At 39.8% G+C, this 13229-nt stretch overlaps 1 protein-coding gene across 9 annotated transcripts in view; it reads right to left on the bottom strand.

Moving 5' to 3' along the window:
- The window catches only part of Mpped2 (metallophosphoesterase domain containing 2), a 172211-nt gene that overhangs the window by 94293 nt on the left and 64689 nt on the right, over window positions 1-13229 (bottom strand). For 2 of the 9 annotated variants that reach the window (XM_078046302.1, XM_040284575.2), the window contains exon 2: window positions 604-701. The exons of the other annotated variants lie outside the window; for them this stretch is intronic. The gene's annotated coding sequence lies outside the window, so the exon portion shown is untranslated. The remainder of the gene's footprint in view (window positions 1-603; window positions 702-13229) is intronic. 9 annotated transcript variants of the gene reach the window in all.

Raw genomic sequence — 13229 nt, 5'->3', positions numbered from 1 at the left:
CCAAAGGTAGATAGAAGGAGGAAATTTTTCCTGTTTAAAATTATAATTATATTTTTAATATCACGACTCCAGCAGGAACAGGAAAAATGTTCAAACTCCTAAAGTCTCTCTATTCCACTGAGGACCTAGCAAGAATAACCTGGGCCTGAGAACTGGCCAAGCAGAAAATTCTGCAGGATGATGGAAGGGGAAAGTAACACCCGTGGCTCTGAAGACAGAAGAACTGGGAGGCTCAGGGTCGGGCTAAGGAGACGTTTCATCTCAATTCCCTGGTTGGTGATGAATGGGGACTGATATCAGAGCCAAGCCCATCTGGAAAAAGGGAGGGGTTCTGTCAGATAAGAGGAGGCAGAGGCCACTTTTCACTGTTGTACCTCTAGCACCTAGGAAAATGCTTGGCACTTGGTGCCCGCTGCCTACTTGTTAAATGAATGAACAGACCTCCAGGAATCCCTCCTGGCTCCAGATTTGCACTCACTTGCCTCAGCTGCAAAACCACCAGAAACATTCAGTTGGGGTAAGCTCCGTCTCTGACCTCAGTCTGTCCCCCGTCAGGCTCCATTAATTTTCACAAGTCCTGACAGCTCTCACGTTAATACTCACACTTGCTGATGGAGCCACACGGCAGGTTCAGACTGCTACCTTCTCCTCTGAAACTCATGCATTAGGGTTTCTTCCATGCTTGCAATGGAAAACCAAGTCTAAGAAATATTAAACACAGAAAACTATATTACAATAATGTCAAGGCTGAGCCAGAAACCCAGGAGAATGTAAGGAATGCTCAGCGGAAGCCTGACGGTCCCCTGGAGGAATTAGGTTGAGCGTAAGAAACCACAGCTGAAAGGCTCCCTCCTCTTCTTCAGCCTCCTCCATAAAAAGAATCCCAAGACACCAGAAATGTTATAAGTCTTAATCTGCACAAAGGAGATAAGAGCGCACTCCTCTTCCCCCCAGGAAGGCAGACTCCCTCTGGACCTAAGTGGTCACCAGTATTCTGCACTGATGTCAGGTAACACAGCTAAGAAGTGCAAACCATGAGGGAGAAGCTGGTAGGACCACATTGTTAGGGACCATGAAAACAGCTCAGAGATCTGAATGTCACCTAGCAGCTCCTTGTTTGTATGCATTCCTGTCTCGGCCGTAACCTTATTCCAACATAACTTATTATGACTTACATGCATGCACACACATTCCTTCATAGTCACATTATATGTATGCAAAGGCAACCACAACTTAGTAAAAAAGGATGAAAATATCCTCCTTGTTTCCCAATAGAGTGTCTCTATTGCCACCCAGACCAACAGGGCGTGTTCTAAATGGGCAGCTGTGGTGGTAACTGTCCACTGAAGGTCAACTTCAATTAGACTCATCACAGCCATCTGTCTACACAACTGAATCATAAGGTAGACTCTTCCACTGTTTATTTTACCCAACCTTTTCCTTATACATGAGAACCTTGGCTTGTTGTGAAAAGACGTATACCATGTACAACAAATTTGTTCTGAACAGGCTATCTCTTAAAGACTATCCAATCTACTTCCTCCAACTTCAGAAAACTGAATCCAAACGAGGGTTTCACCAGACAGCCCCAAGAAAAACTGGTAAAGACATTGTCGGGTCTCATCTTGATCATCTGGGTACATGTTTACAGCACCCAAACTTACAGAAATGTTTGAATATATAATGGAAAGGGCATAGGATTTTTGTCAGGATCTAGTTTCTAGTCCTGTTGTTTATTTCCTCTGAGACTCAAATTCAAAATATACTATTTAACCTTCATATTATCCAACAGAAATAAAAAAAAAAGTAGACTAACTGGACAATCTGCCTTACAAAGTAGATACGAAAATTAAGTCAGGCAGGAAAGGACCTAATACAATATCTGACACACAAAGGACGATGATGATTATTTTTATTTTGTTCTTGTTTCTCATTGCAACTTCATTCAGGATAAAAAGGACCATCTCCTATTTTTTTCCTATCACCTTAAGAAAGTATTCAGTAAATATCTTTAATAAATTAGAAGTATTGACTGACAAAGTCTATGGTGAGCTGAAAAAAAATATAATGCATTGGGTTAATCCCCCACAAAGCCTTTAAAAAGCAACTTGAGAGGTGTTCCTTCCAGCAATAATTATAAAATAAGTGGCAATTATTCCACTGAATAATTAGAGGAACAAATGCAAATCCTATGGGTTTGCATTTTGCACCATTAAGTATGGTGAAGATCAAATTAAATAAAAATAACACAAGGTATAAAGGCCACATCTTTTAAAAGAAATAACAATTTTAGAGGCTTTTTGGATTTCCCCCTCCTTAACCTTGCAAATAGGAATTTTAAAAAATCTTTTTTTGTAATAATTACTATTATTTTTGCGTGCTGAAATAATGTTTGGGCAGATGAATGTAGGATTTCAGCATGCAGTGACTCTGAGGGGCTGGGCTGCAGAAAGCAGACTGCAGGGTTGACAGTGGAAATAAAATCTCTGCCTTAACAGCACCACTGGGGCCAGATGAAAATGGTCTTCTAGAACTTGATTAAAACTAAATTGAAAAAGAACATATTTGGCTAATATTACATTAGACTAAAATATAGAAATGAACCCTAATACTCTTGAAATCTAATAAGAAAAAGCCATCTCAATTTCCAAACTTTCAAAGCATCTTCTTTAAATGCATCACAGATCAATTTACATGGTACTTTTGCCAATAAGCAAAACCAAATCACAGGTTCCAATTGGCTTATATTGGAAAGTGTGAGAGCAAATGCTAGAAAATGCAATTACTGCAAACAAACTCCATTTTCTCCCCTCTGAAGGGAATTTCAGGGAATATTTTATTGCCATCAAATAATATTTCTGAAGGCATCAATACACAATTCTATTTTCTTTTCAGAGTCCCCACTCACTGTATAATCTAATCCACTCTTACAGACTATCTTGAAATTTAGAAAAGTGCCTACGAAGGGAGATATTACCTTGCACACACGTCCTCTGTCAATTTTAATAATTTGCACTCTGGACAGGAAGCTGTATAGAGTAAAATTTAGGATCCAATGAAATTGACTTTTCTTATTTTATACCTCAAAATTTTAATGAAGCATTTCAAGGATGAAGTTTATAAAGAAATCTTACAGGGAAGGTTATTTTGATCAATAGTGACAATGATGAGACAGGGAGAATGGAGACCACATTTATTTCTGTTTTCATTTTTTTGCTTTTCCTCACCCCTGAACTGGGAACAACTTCCATTAATAAAAACTCCACTTAAATCAGAGCCACCAAGAAAACTTCTTACAAGGCGTGAGATGGTGTAGTTCCTTCAGTTAAGATTTGGTGCCATGGGAACACCAGTTCCAACACTCTCCTTGGTCATAGCTTGTGACTTCAGGCCACATCCTCCCCTCTGGGATGAAGAGTACAGAGAACATAATATAATTCTTTAGGCAGAAAGAACTTTTGAAAGGAAATCTTAATTCTTGGGGCCCAGGGATCCAGGAAGTGGAGCAGGAGATCTATGTCACTGTCCACATTTTCCCTTCCTTGCCTACAGCTTTCCATTTTCTAGACACCTAGCCTCCAGCATCTTAAAGTTACCTACAGCTCAGGAGAAGAATGTCTACTATGTCTTCCTAAATTCATGTTTTCTTTTAGTAGGATGCATAAGGCAAATGGTATTCTTTAAAGCTCTCATTTAAATAATTCAATGAAATATTTTAAGGAATCCAGGTAATCAGAACACAGTTGAAGAACAGTTTCTGCTGTTCCCAGTAAACAGTAAAATGAAGGAAAAAAAAAAAAAAAAAGCAGAGGTTGCCATGGTACTGTACCATGGTACTGTAAGCTCCCTGTTCCTGGGCATTTGGGTCAGGTGTATGCATTCTACCTTTGCCTTAAATTGTTTATTACAAAACATGTCAACTTCTGTCCCTCATTGTACATATCTATACCCACTGCCAAGGCATGGGTTTCCCCCAATCTTTTTGTCCACTTCTGTGATGACTGTGTCCCTCTGCAAAAAAAAAAAAAGAAAGAAAGAAAGAAAGAAAAAAGAAAAAGAAAAAGAAAAAAAGAAAAGAAAAGAAATTCCTATTAAGAGGCCTGCCCTCAGTACTTCATAATGTGCCTAAAGTTAGAGATAGGACCATTAAAGAGGTGATTAAGCTAAAATGAGGCCATGAGGGTGGGCCCTATTCCAGTGCCTTATAAAAAGAAATATGGACCTACAGACACCAGGGAATCACATGCACAGAGGAAAGGCCACGTGAGGACACAGGAAGAAGGCAGCCCATATGCAAAGCCCAGGCGAGAAGCCTCAGGAAAAACCAACCTGCCTTGATCTTGGACTTCTATCCTCTACAACTTGAGAAAAGAAATATCTGTTGTTTAAGCCACCCAGTCTGGTATTTTGTTATGACAGTCTGGTGAGCTAACCCACCTTTCTAGAAGGCAGTCTTTGACCTACTGCTTCCTACATTAAAACTGAAACCATCTATCAAAATACAAATCTGGGGGCTGGGGTTGTGGCTCAGCGGTAGAGCACTCACCTTGCACGTGAGAGGCCCTGGGTTCGATTCTCAGCACCACATAAATAAATAAAACAGAGATATTGTGTTCAATTACAACTAAAAAAATATTCAAAAAATACAAATCTGGTCATATGTACTCTCTCCACACACTTCAAATTCTCACGCACTTTAACTTTAAAATCCTCCCAGGTTCTCCAGCATTGCCTACAGGAAAAATAAATAATTTATACATAAAATGGCTAACCTTGCTGGTGTGATGTGCAGAATTCTTTGAGACCCAGCCCCAGCCAGTTGCTCCTTCACCCACACCCTGAACACTGAGCTTTGCCAAGTGCTTACAGTTCATACAGTGAGAATTTGTCTACATAGCTCTTTCTCTCCCACTTAACTATGGATCTTGGGAGGGTTCAGAATACATTCACTTTTGTATTCCAAGCAGGCTTCAATAATTATTTAGCAAATGAATGAATAAAGAAATAATTCTATCCCAGATGAGAATCATGTGGATATGAGTAACTTGTACCCAAATTCTGCGTTCAACATGGCCTGAAAGTGTTATAGATCAAATTCCAAGATGTCATCAATTACATATATCCTGAATTATACCATTCATTTGCTATTAAGAAACTAAATCTGACTTTAAAAACCTGTCATGGGGAGGACTATTTTTCTGGGAAAGGCATAGGGGCCAAAGAGATTAGCCTTCTCATAATAAGGATTCAAGGTTGTTGAATAAGTGAACAAATAAATGAATGCATTATCACACAAATAATAATGCACCACCATTTCAAAAGAGAAGGAAATTATTGCTGCATGTTTAACATTACTCACTTAAAGATTTTTTTCCAGTCTTTGTTACTAGGATTTGGAATCAATAGATGCAGTTAATGGAATGGTCATTCATTATGCAAAAAAAGGTGCTTGTATTTCTTCCTGGTTGTATCCCTTCATCTGTTAGTTTTCATCCCTAGGCCTCTCGGGCAAATCATTGCTGTTTTGACAGCTGGCTTTGTAGAGGCCCCTCTTCATAAATGAGCCTACTGCCCAGGCCCAGACAGGACATGTGTGTGCATCTTCTCAGGCCCCCAAGTCACTGGGTCAGATCAAAGAATCCATGCTAATTTATGTGCAGGGCCAGCTCTTTCCTTTTGCTTCCAACAGAAAAATCAAGGGGCAGTAGGGTGCTCCTGACCTCTTATCCTCTAATTCCAGGCTTACTGAAATTCCTACCTAGCAGAGTCCTCAGAGTTCACAGTCATTCCTTCTATAGAATGGGAAGCTGAGACCAAGCGAGGACACACAACTCCTCTAAGGTCACCCAGTGGCTGGGGTACAACACAGAATGCCTGAGATCACAAACCAATCCTCTCTGTTCCACCATATCACAGGGTGACATGGTCAGGTTCTGAGTCAGAGATAATTTATGTGCTTTGCTTTACAGATCAGAAAATTTTAGTTCAGAGAAACTGAGAGGCTCTTCTGAACCCGGTATACCCATGAACTCTGATTTCTAAAACCCTTCTACCACTACCTGAAAGAGTCTTCCAGTTAACACCCAGGACATTTAGTCATTCATTTCTTTATATCTCACAGACACTAAAGATTGCTAAGGTTTCATTCTTGAGAAACTCTCTTCTATTCTTTTTAAACCTTTACTCGTCTGGTTTAAGAGATTTTCTTTCATTTCACTTGTGGAAGGCATCTACTAGTTATCTTAACTGTGAGCTTAAATAAAAGAGTAAGTTAAGGTGAGAGAAATGTCCTCTCTGGATTCAGCCACTGTTCTTCCAAATATTTCTTCTGTTTCTGATACTATTACTAAGGCACTCTTTAATAGAAAAAAATCTTCCATCAGGCCAATATCCTAAATTTCCTTACTTATTTTTCTTTTTTTAAAATATTCATTTTTTAGTTCTAGACGGACACAATATCTTTATTTTATTTTTATGTGGTGTTGAGAATCGAACCCAGTGCCTCACGCAAGCTAGGTGAGCATGCTACCACTTGAGCCACATCCCCAGCCCCTTATTTATTTTCCTATGCATAGCTAAGGGGCTGCATTTGCTTAAGACAGTATGGCATCCCTTCTTCATTTCAAATACCTAGATAGTTCCTCGAGATTTGGAGCAAAAGATTTTTCAGACTGATATCTCATAATACATAGGTTCGTCTGAACCACAGTATTTCATTTCTATGTGTCTCTGAAATAACCAGCTTTCATTTTTCACTAGGATTATTCTCTTCAGAGTAGGAGCTGAAGCCAAGATCATTGACTATTAAATGCTGGAAATGGAGGCCAAGTTTCTTTGTAAAAAGGCTACTTTTATTTATTTTTTTTAAAATTGAATTCCTTTGGAGTGTTTTTTTCCGGAAACTGTAGATTAGATACACTAATAAGAAGAGAAGGTTATTATTGCAGAGTTTCATATAATTCTCTAGAAACAAGAATTCCAAACACTTCTATTTAAATCCATCCAAAGATTGTAAAGTTGATCCCTTACCGGGAAGGTCTGGCCAGATTTCAATTCTTTGGGTTAAACTGTCCTTACTTTTTCAATCTGTCATGTGACATTTCACTTTCAACTCCATGTTCTCAGATTCACCCACTTTGTGATTTCACTCTCTTTTCCCTGACTTTGATTTCCATTTGTATCATTTCAAGGATATTGCAAAGTCAGGTCTCAACCTAAATTTTCTAATGCAGCAGGTTTGTGGAACAGAAATCCTCCAAGATCCCATTAAACCTCATTAAATTTCTGACCCTCTCAAAAGTCAGAATGAGATTTGATAATGAAACAGGGTTCTAGAATGCCCATGGAATGATCATGTCTTTCTAAAACAAAAGATCTTTCTAAAAAATAAAAATAAAAACCACTTTCCTTTCATAAATTCCTTAGGTTCCTAGCATTTTGACAGGCAGAATGTTTGGTGGGGGCTGAGACTAATGAAGCACAAAACGGCAAATGGTACCCACCTTTACGGGGCTTATACTGAGCTGGCACCCACAGTCAATAAAGAAGTAAATACCTATTAACATAACTCAGATTATGGTAGGTGCTAGGGAGAATGGGGATTAGCAGATTCTGTGAAAGACAGTCACACAGGATAAATATGGCAACCAAGGAGGTGTCTTTGAGGGATATCTGTCAACATTTTCTGCCTGCCCACTCCTTTATCAATAATCAATAGATATGTCAGAAAAAGACTTTCCTCATTATGTGTAACATAACACAGTGAGGCAAGAAGCATACACATGCACACACTGGAGAGATTCATAACAGGTGTCAAGCATATGGTTCTTTGAAAAATCTCAATTTTTTTCATTTAAAAAAATCATCTATAGCAATCTGCTATGGTCAATTTTATTATTTTTTAAAAAATTTTAATCTATTCTTGTGTTCAAAAATCTTTCTAAATGTGTTTATTCAATTTTCTGCCCTAGTAAGAAAAGCATAATAAGGAAGCAACCAAGAGGAAGTAAATTGTACAAGATGGGGCAGACCATGTGTAAGCCCTGAGTCATTACTGTTGTTGTTGCCTAGGGGTGGCATGGAGTGGAGCCGTTCAACAAAGCTAACTACAAACAAAGTTTTCCCTAATTTGGGGGGTTCTCCCTTCAGGTTTGTCAGGATTAACTGAGGGAATATCACACAGGCAGTAACAGAATGTCACGTGGGGACTGTGCCAACTGGCATCTGGCCCCCAAGTGCCCTAGGGGAGAGGATGTCCTCATGACTAGGGCTCTGCCCTTTGGTTCCAAAGCCCCCCCCACACACACACACACATGGTCATTCTACTCAGCTACAGCTGACTTTCCATATTCTGTTCACAAAAGCTCAGACATTCAGGCCTTGATGGGATTCTTCTCCCAACATGCTAAAGATGGCATGGGTGATGACATACAGGAAGATCCTATGTCTCGGTCCAGAGGCAGATCCATTTTGTTTGTTAGGTGGGGTAAAGGGGGAGGGCAGTTTACAGGGAACACCACATTCAAAGAAAAGTTCATAAAGAAGTTCAAATTAGAGAAAAAAAATTTAAAAAGTATAGATTTCTGCCCTGCATTACCTATTCCTAGCCCCTCAGGGCCCTTGGAATACAGTTGAGAAATACCACTGCCCTAGAAGTTGAATTGTACAAACTCTATAATTATTATAAGGCCTGAGATAGTCACTCTAGGCTAATTGCTCCCAAACTTATTGGTCTTCTGAATTATATAGGGAGTTTTCTGGGTTGTGTTGTTGTTTTGTTTTCTAATCAGATTCCAGTCTCCATTTGGGGAATTCAGATTCTCTGGGTCTAAATGAGCCATGAACTTAAGGAAAAAATAAAACAATTCTCTTTCTGCACTTCTACCTTTTCTTTGAATCTTCTAACAATTAAATAAGATCTCAGAGGCCAATATTACCCTAACCAGGAGGGGACAGGAGCCTTTTTGCCCTACTTTTATTCAAGTCTGGAAGTAGAAGGAATCTACCCACCTACCCACCTATAATAGAACTGGGCTGATTTGGGGATTGATTGATTGATTGATTGATTGATGGCCAAGGCTTTACCTCTGTGCATGTCACTGAGATTCTCGCTTCTCTGTTTTGGTGGGTTCAGCTTTCCACCAAGTGTCTTGACATCTCCTGATGACCAATTGATGGTGACAACCAGCTAATTAATTTGGATGTCAGCCTCAGGAATCTCAATGTGCCAACTGCAGATGGGTAAGCGCAGAAGGCCAAGCTGCTCCCAACGGACACCCATCAGACACAATGGACAGCGATGGGCTCAGCCTCTCAGACCTTTGGAATCTGACCACATAACAGAATCTTTAATCTCCCCCTTGGCATCGTTTCTGCTGGAAAAGACACAAGGGCTCAAAACCTCTCCTCCTGTCTAAAGGAAGAAGTCTGGCGGCTGCTCCATGGCATGAGCAAGAGCAGAAACAAAAAAATAGAAAAGAGGGGAAAAAAAAGAGAAAGAAAAGGAAAAGGAAAAGAGCAAACACTTCCAAGACGAAAATAGGTAACAAGCATGATATTTTAAATTGTTGTCCATGGCTGTCCTAGTCACTGGCCAGCCATGCCACAGGGTTGCTCCCTGAATTACAGAAAGTCACACAAAATGGGCTTCATTTTAGGAAGAGGGCAGGCTGCTGTCTTCAAGGTGTCCTCCAAAGACATTTTATTACAGGATTCATAAAGCAGACAGACGCTGGTAAGGAGCTACTCCAATCCTACCCCAGTCCCCCTCCACAGAAGAACCTCGGTTTTGTTCTTAGGTCACCTTCCCCAGGAAAGCTAGGTGCTCAAGAAAGGTGGATTGTTCTTCAATCCAAGCCGGTGGATCTCAATTAGTCTAAGTCAACTCCTTTCCAGCTGTTGGTTTAAGGAATTTGTGGCATCCAGTACTGGACGAGGAGGCAAGCTGAAGGGCTTCCAGGAAACGGTCATTACCTACACAAAGAGACGTGCTGGAGGGAAGGGCCCTCTTTTTCCACCAAATATTGTCATAGCATCATGCTCTACCTGGAACTTTGATGTAGACACTCTCCAACCTTTGGGACAAGATTAATACACACGGATAGGGGGAAGGAATAATGAAAGAACCCCAGTTCCTAATATTATTTCTGATTCTGAAAAATGCTTTACTACCAGATTTTTATGTATACATAAATATGCATACATTTATATATACATCTCATATATATATGAGAATAAATCCTTTGTTGCTTGAGCCATTTCATTTGTTGCAGCCAAAGGGCTCCTAACTGATTCAACTCACTAGTTTACAATTCCACAAGCTCAATTCGTGTTTCAAACAAACCAATCTCTTTGTCTATCTTCTATTCTTCATTATAAAATTGTGGTAAGAGATCCTGAGTTGATTTTGCCACCCCAAGAATACTCAGAGTCCTTGTGAACAAAATGAGGATAGCAATTATGAGTTTTGGAACCAACGTCTATGACACCTTCTGACAGGCACTGTATATGGTAAAGAACTGTGTACATGAACTAACTGAATGTCTACAACCCTATAAGGTAAAAACTATCATCCCCTTTTACAGACAAAGTAAGTGAAGTCCACAGAGGTCAGGATGAACAGAGAGTAGAAGAGAGGGGCCTGACTGAGGATAGTCAGAGTTTGCAGATTGTATTGCGAAACTCAGAGGACCACAGGATGAAAAGCAAGAAGGTGGCAGTGAACTGGCTGCTCCCAGGCCATCAAAGCTGCAATTGTTAAGACTCATCAATAGAGAATCCAATTCAATAGAACTGAGCTAGGTTCCGGGAATCCAAGATTGAGAGAAGCATGAAGTTCAGGAAATAGAAACTGAGAGCTGGAGAAAACTGAGCTACCCAAGATTTGAGGAATATAATAGGATAAACTGAATTGCCTAGTTTCTTCTGATCTATTAATTCCTGTCTAAACAGGAATTCGAAAAGCTTCAAAAGTTAACTTCCATCTGAGTGGCTATATGACCTTAAATCTCTATGGATTTAGGATCACACACCAAAGTTCAATTTGCTTCCTCCTATAGGATATGAAAAGACATATTTTCTTGTCTTCCTGACAGTTTTATTGATACATAAGCCCCATCTTGCTTCACAGACATTTGGAGACCTCCTGTAACAGATTCAGGACAGCCTACAAGGTGAAGAAAACTTGAAAAAAATCCCACCAAGCCAAGGTCACAGTTATTTCAAGAACCTTCTAATAAAGAAACTGGAAAGTCTGGATGTGACCCGAAAGAGTTAAAACAGGCATACGATTTCACTATGACAATTTTCTGTCCAACACAGTCAGAGAGCATGAATAGGACCAAAGATGAATGACATCAAACCGGGAATAGTAAACACAGGGCATATGAATAACCACACCCGCTTCCACAGCCTGGCAACGTTGCTTATCAATCATAACATGTTTCCCACCGAGTCTAGATGTGCATGAGGTTTCTTCTTTACAAAGTGCATCAGAGAGCCACTTTCAAAATTGATCAGAGTTGGCAAATGTGACCACCTCTCTCTGCCATACGTGCATTGAAACCCTCTCAGAACACGAATAAAAATTAAGATATTTTCCTCCTAGAAGAAAAACAAAATAGTGTGTGTTCATTTTCCAAACACTCTTCTGGTGCATCCAAGGCTCGTTATTATTATTTCAGGAGCTCTTCAAGTCTTGAATGTTTAAAAAGGGCACTTGGATAAATGCTGAATTTCATTTAATTTTTTTCCTATTAGTTTGGCCAAAGGGTTTAGCATTTCCCTAACATGAATATTAAACTGAGCAGAGCCCAAGAAGCACTGGAACCAAAACAGTTAATTAGCAAGTCACCAAGGCTGGTAGCAAGAAGCAGGAGGCACGGCTTAGGAAGCTGCCCATTTTTCTTGTAATAAAGAAAATAAAGACAGTAATTCTAAGAACATTTATTAACCCCCCAGTATGGGTAATTGCCATCAGATGTGGGTCTGTCAGTCTTGCATTAACATAAGCTACTGCGTTTTGGTTTTCAATGGCACAGTAATGCCCATGATACTGTAGATAAGTGCTAACGCTGGAATTTTGAGAACCAAGCCCTGTGTCCAGCAAATGCTTTTAAAAGAATTTCACTCTCAGTGGCTGCTTGCTCAGAAGAAATTCATTTTACGTTTTAAAAAAAGGGGGGTGGGGGTGGGTGGGGAGAAAACAACGAGGCATTCAATTGAGCAAGCATTTTCTTAACTCATTTTAAGATAATCTCTTACATTTCCCAACAATTTCTCCAAGGGGTGGAAATATGGGAAGAGACTTTGTATGGTTTGGCTGTGTGCTCCATTCTCTATTGGTGTACGATATAAAATAATGGAATGATGATAAAAAAGAAAAAAAGAGAGAGAAAGGCTTTATAATAGTCAGGACACGCCGACCAATTTTAAATTGAATTACACAGCCTGCTAATCTTTATGATGGGATAAAATTTCTTTCAACATTATGCATTACACTAAAATTTGCTGTGCTTTCCCCTCCCACTTCTTGAGCTGTTGCCACCCCTCCTTACCCCACACACACGCACCTCCCCAGTGAGAAAGCTTGTCTTCAACCCCAAAAGCATTGTTCCTGCTGACTGGGAAGGCAGGGCACCGCTCTATGCAAGATTTCATTTTTATGGCTATTGTTAGTTGGTGTGTATCCTATATTTTACACCAGGGCATACAAAAACAGTATTATGAACACTGGGCCTATTTTCCTAATACCACAAACACAAATTTTCTAAAAAGATAGATTCAAACATACACACATGGTAGAAGGAATTTTTAAAAACCCGGCAGTACTAAGGAGCTTTGTTCACTTTTAAAGGTGGATGTAAACAACACTGTACACTGTATATTTGATGAAGCAGCTATGCCAGAAATTCCAAATTTGCCAAGTCTAGAAGTGCTAGTAACCCCACAGGAGTATGGCTGTCTTGTTTTGTGTGCTTCATTCCTGGGCCCTGGAGCAGGATATTAATGAGAAGGGAAAGGCCTTGATCTGTGAGCATGGACAGTCCCAGACTTCAATCCCCTCTCCCCCTCAACAGCCCCAATAAAAAGGAATCAGAAAGGATGGCAAAACCATCCTTGACAAGTTTCTTGATCCTTCCCCCTCTTGTTACCTGATGGGGAATTTCCACACCTGCCTTGGTAAAACCATGAACCAACTATTACTAAAAGCTACCACAGCTTCTCGAGAT

The sequence above is a fragment of the Ictidomys tridecemlineatus genome, chromosome 4 (genome assembly GCF_052094955.1).
Source record: "Ictidomys tridecemlineatus isolate mIctTri1 chromosome 4, mIctTri1.hap1, whole genome shotgun sequence".
NCBI lineage: Eukaryota > Metazoa > Chordata > Mammalia > Rodentia > Sciuridae > Ictidomys > Ictidomys tridecemlineatus.
Note: the sequence above shows the minus strand (reverse complement) of the source record. Positions and strands in the feature narration are given on the sequence as shown.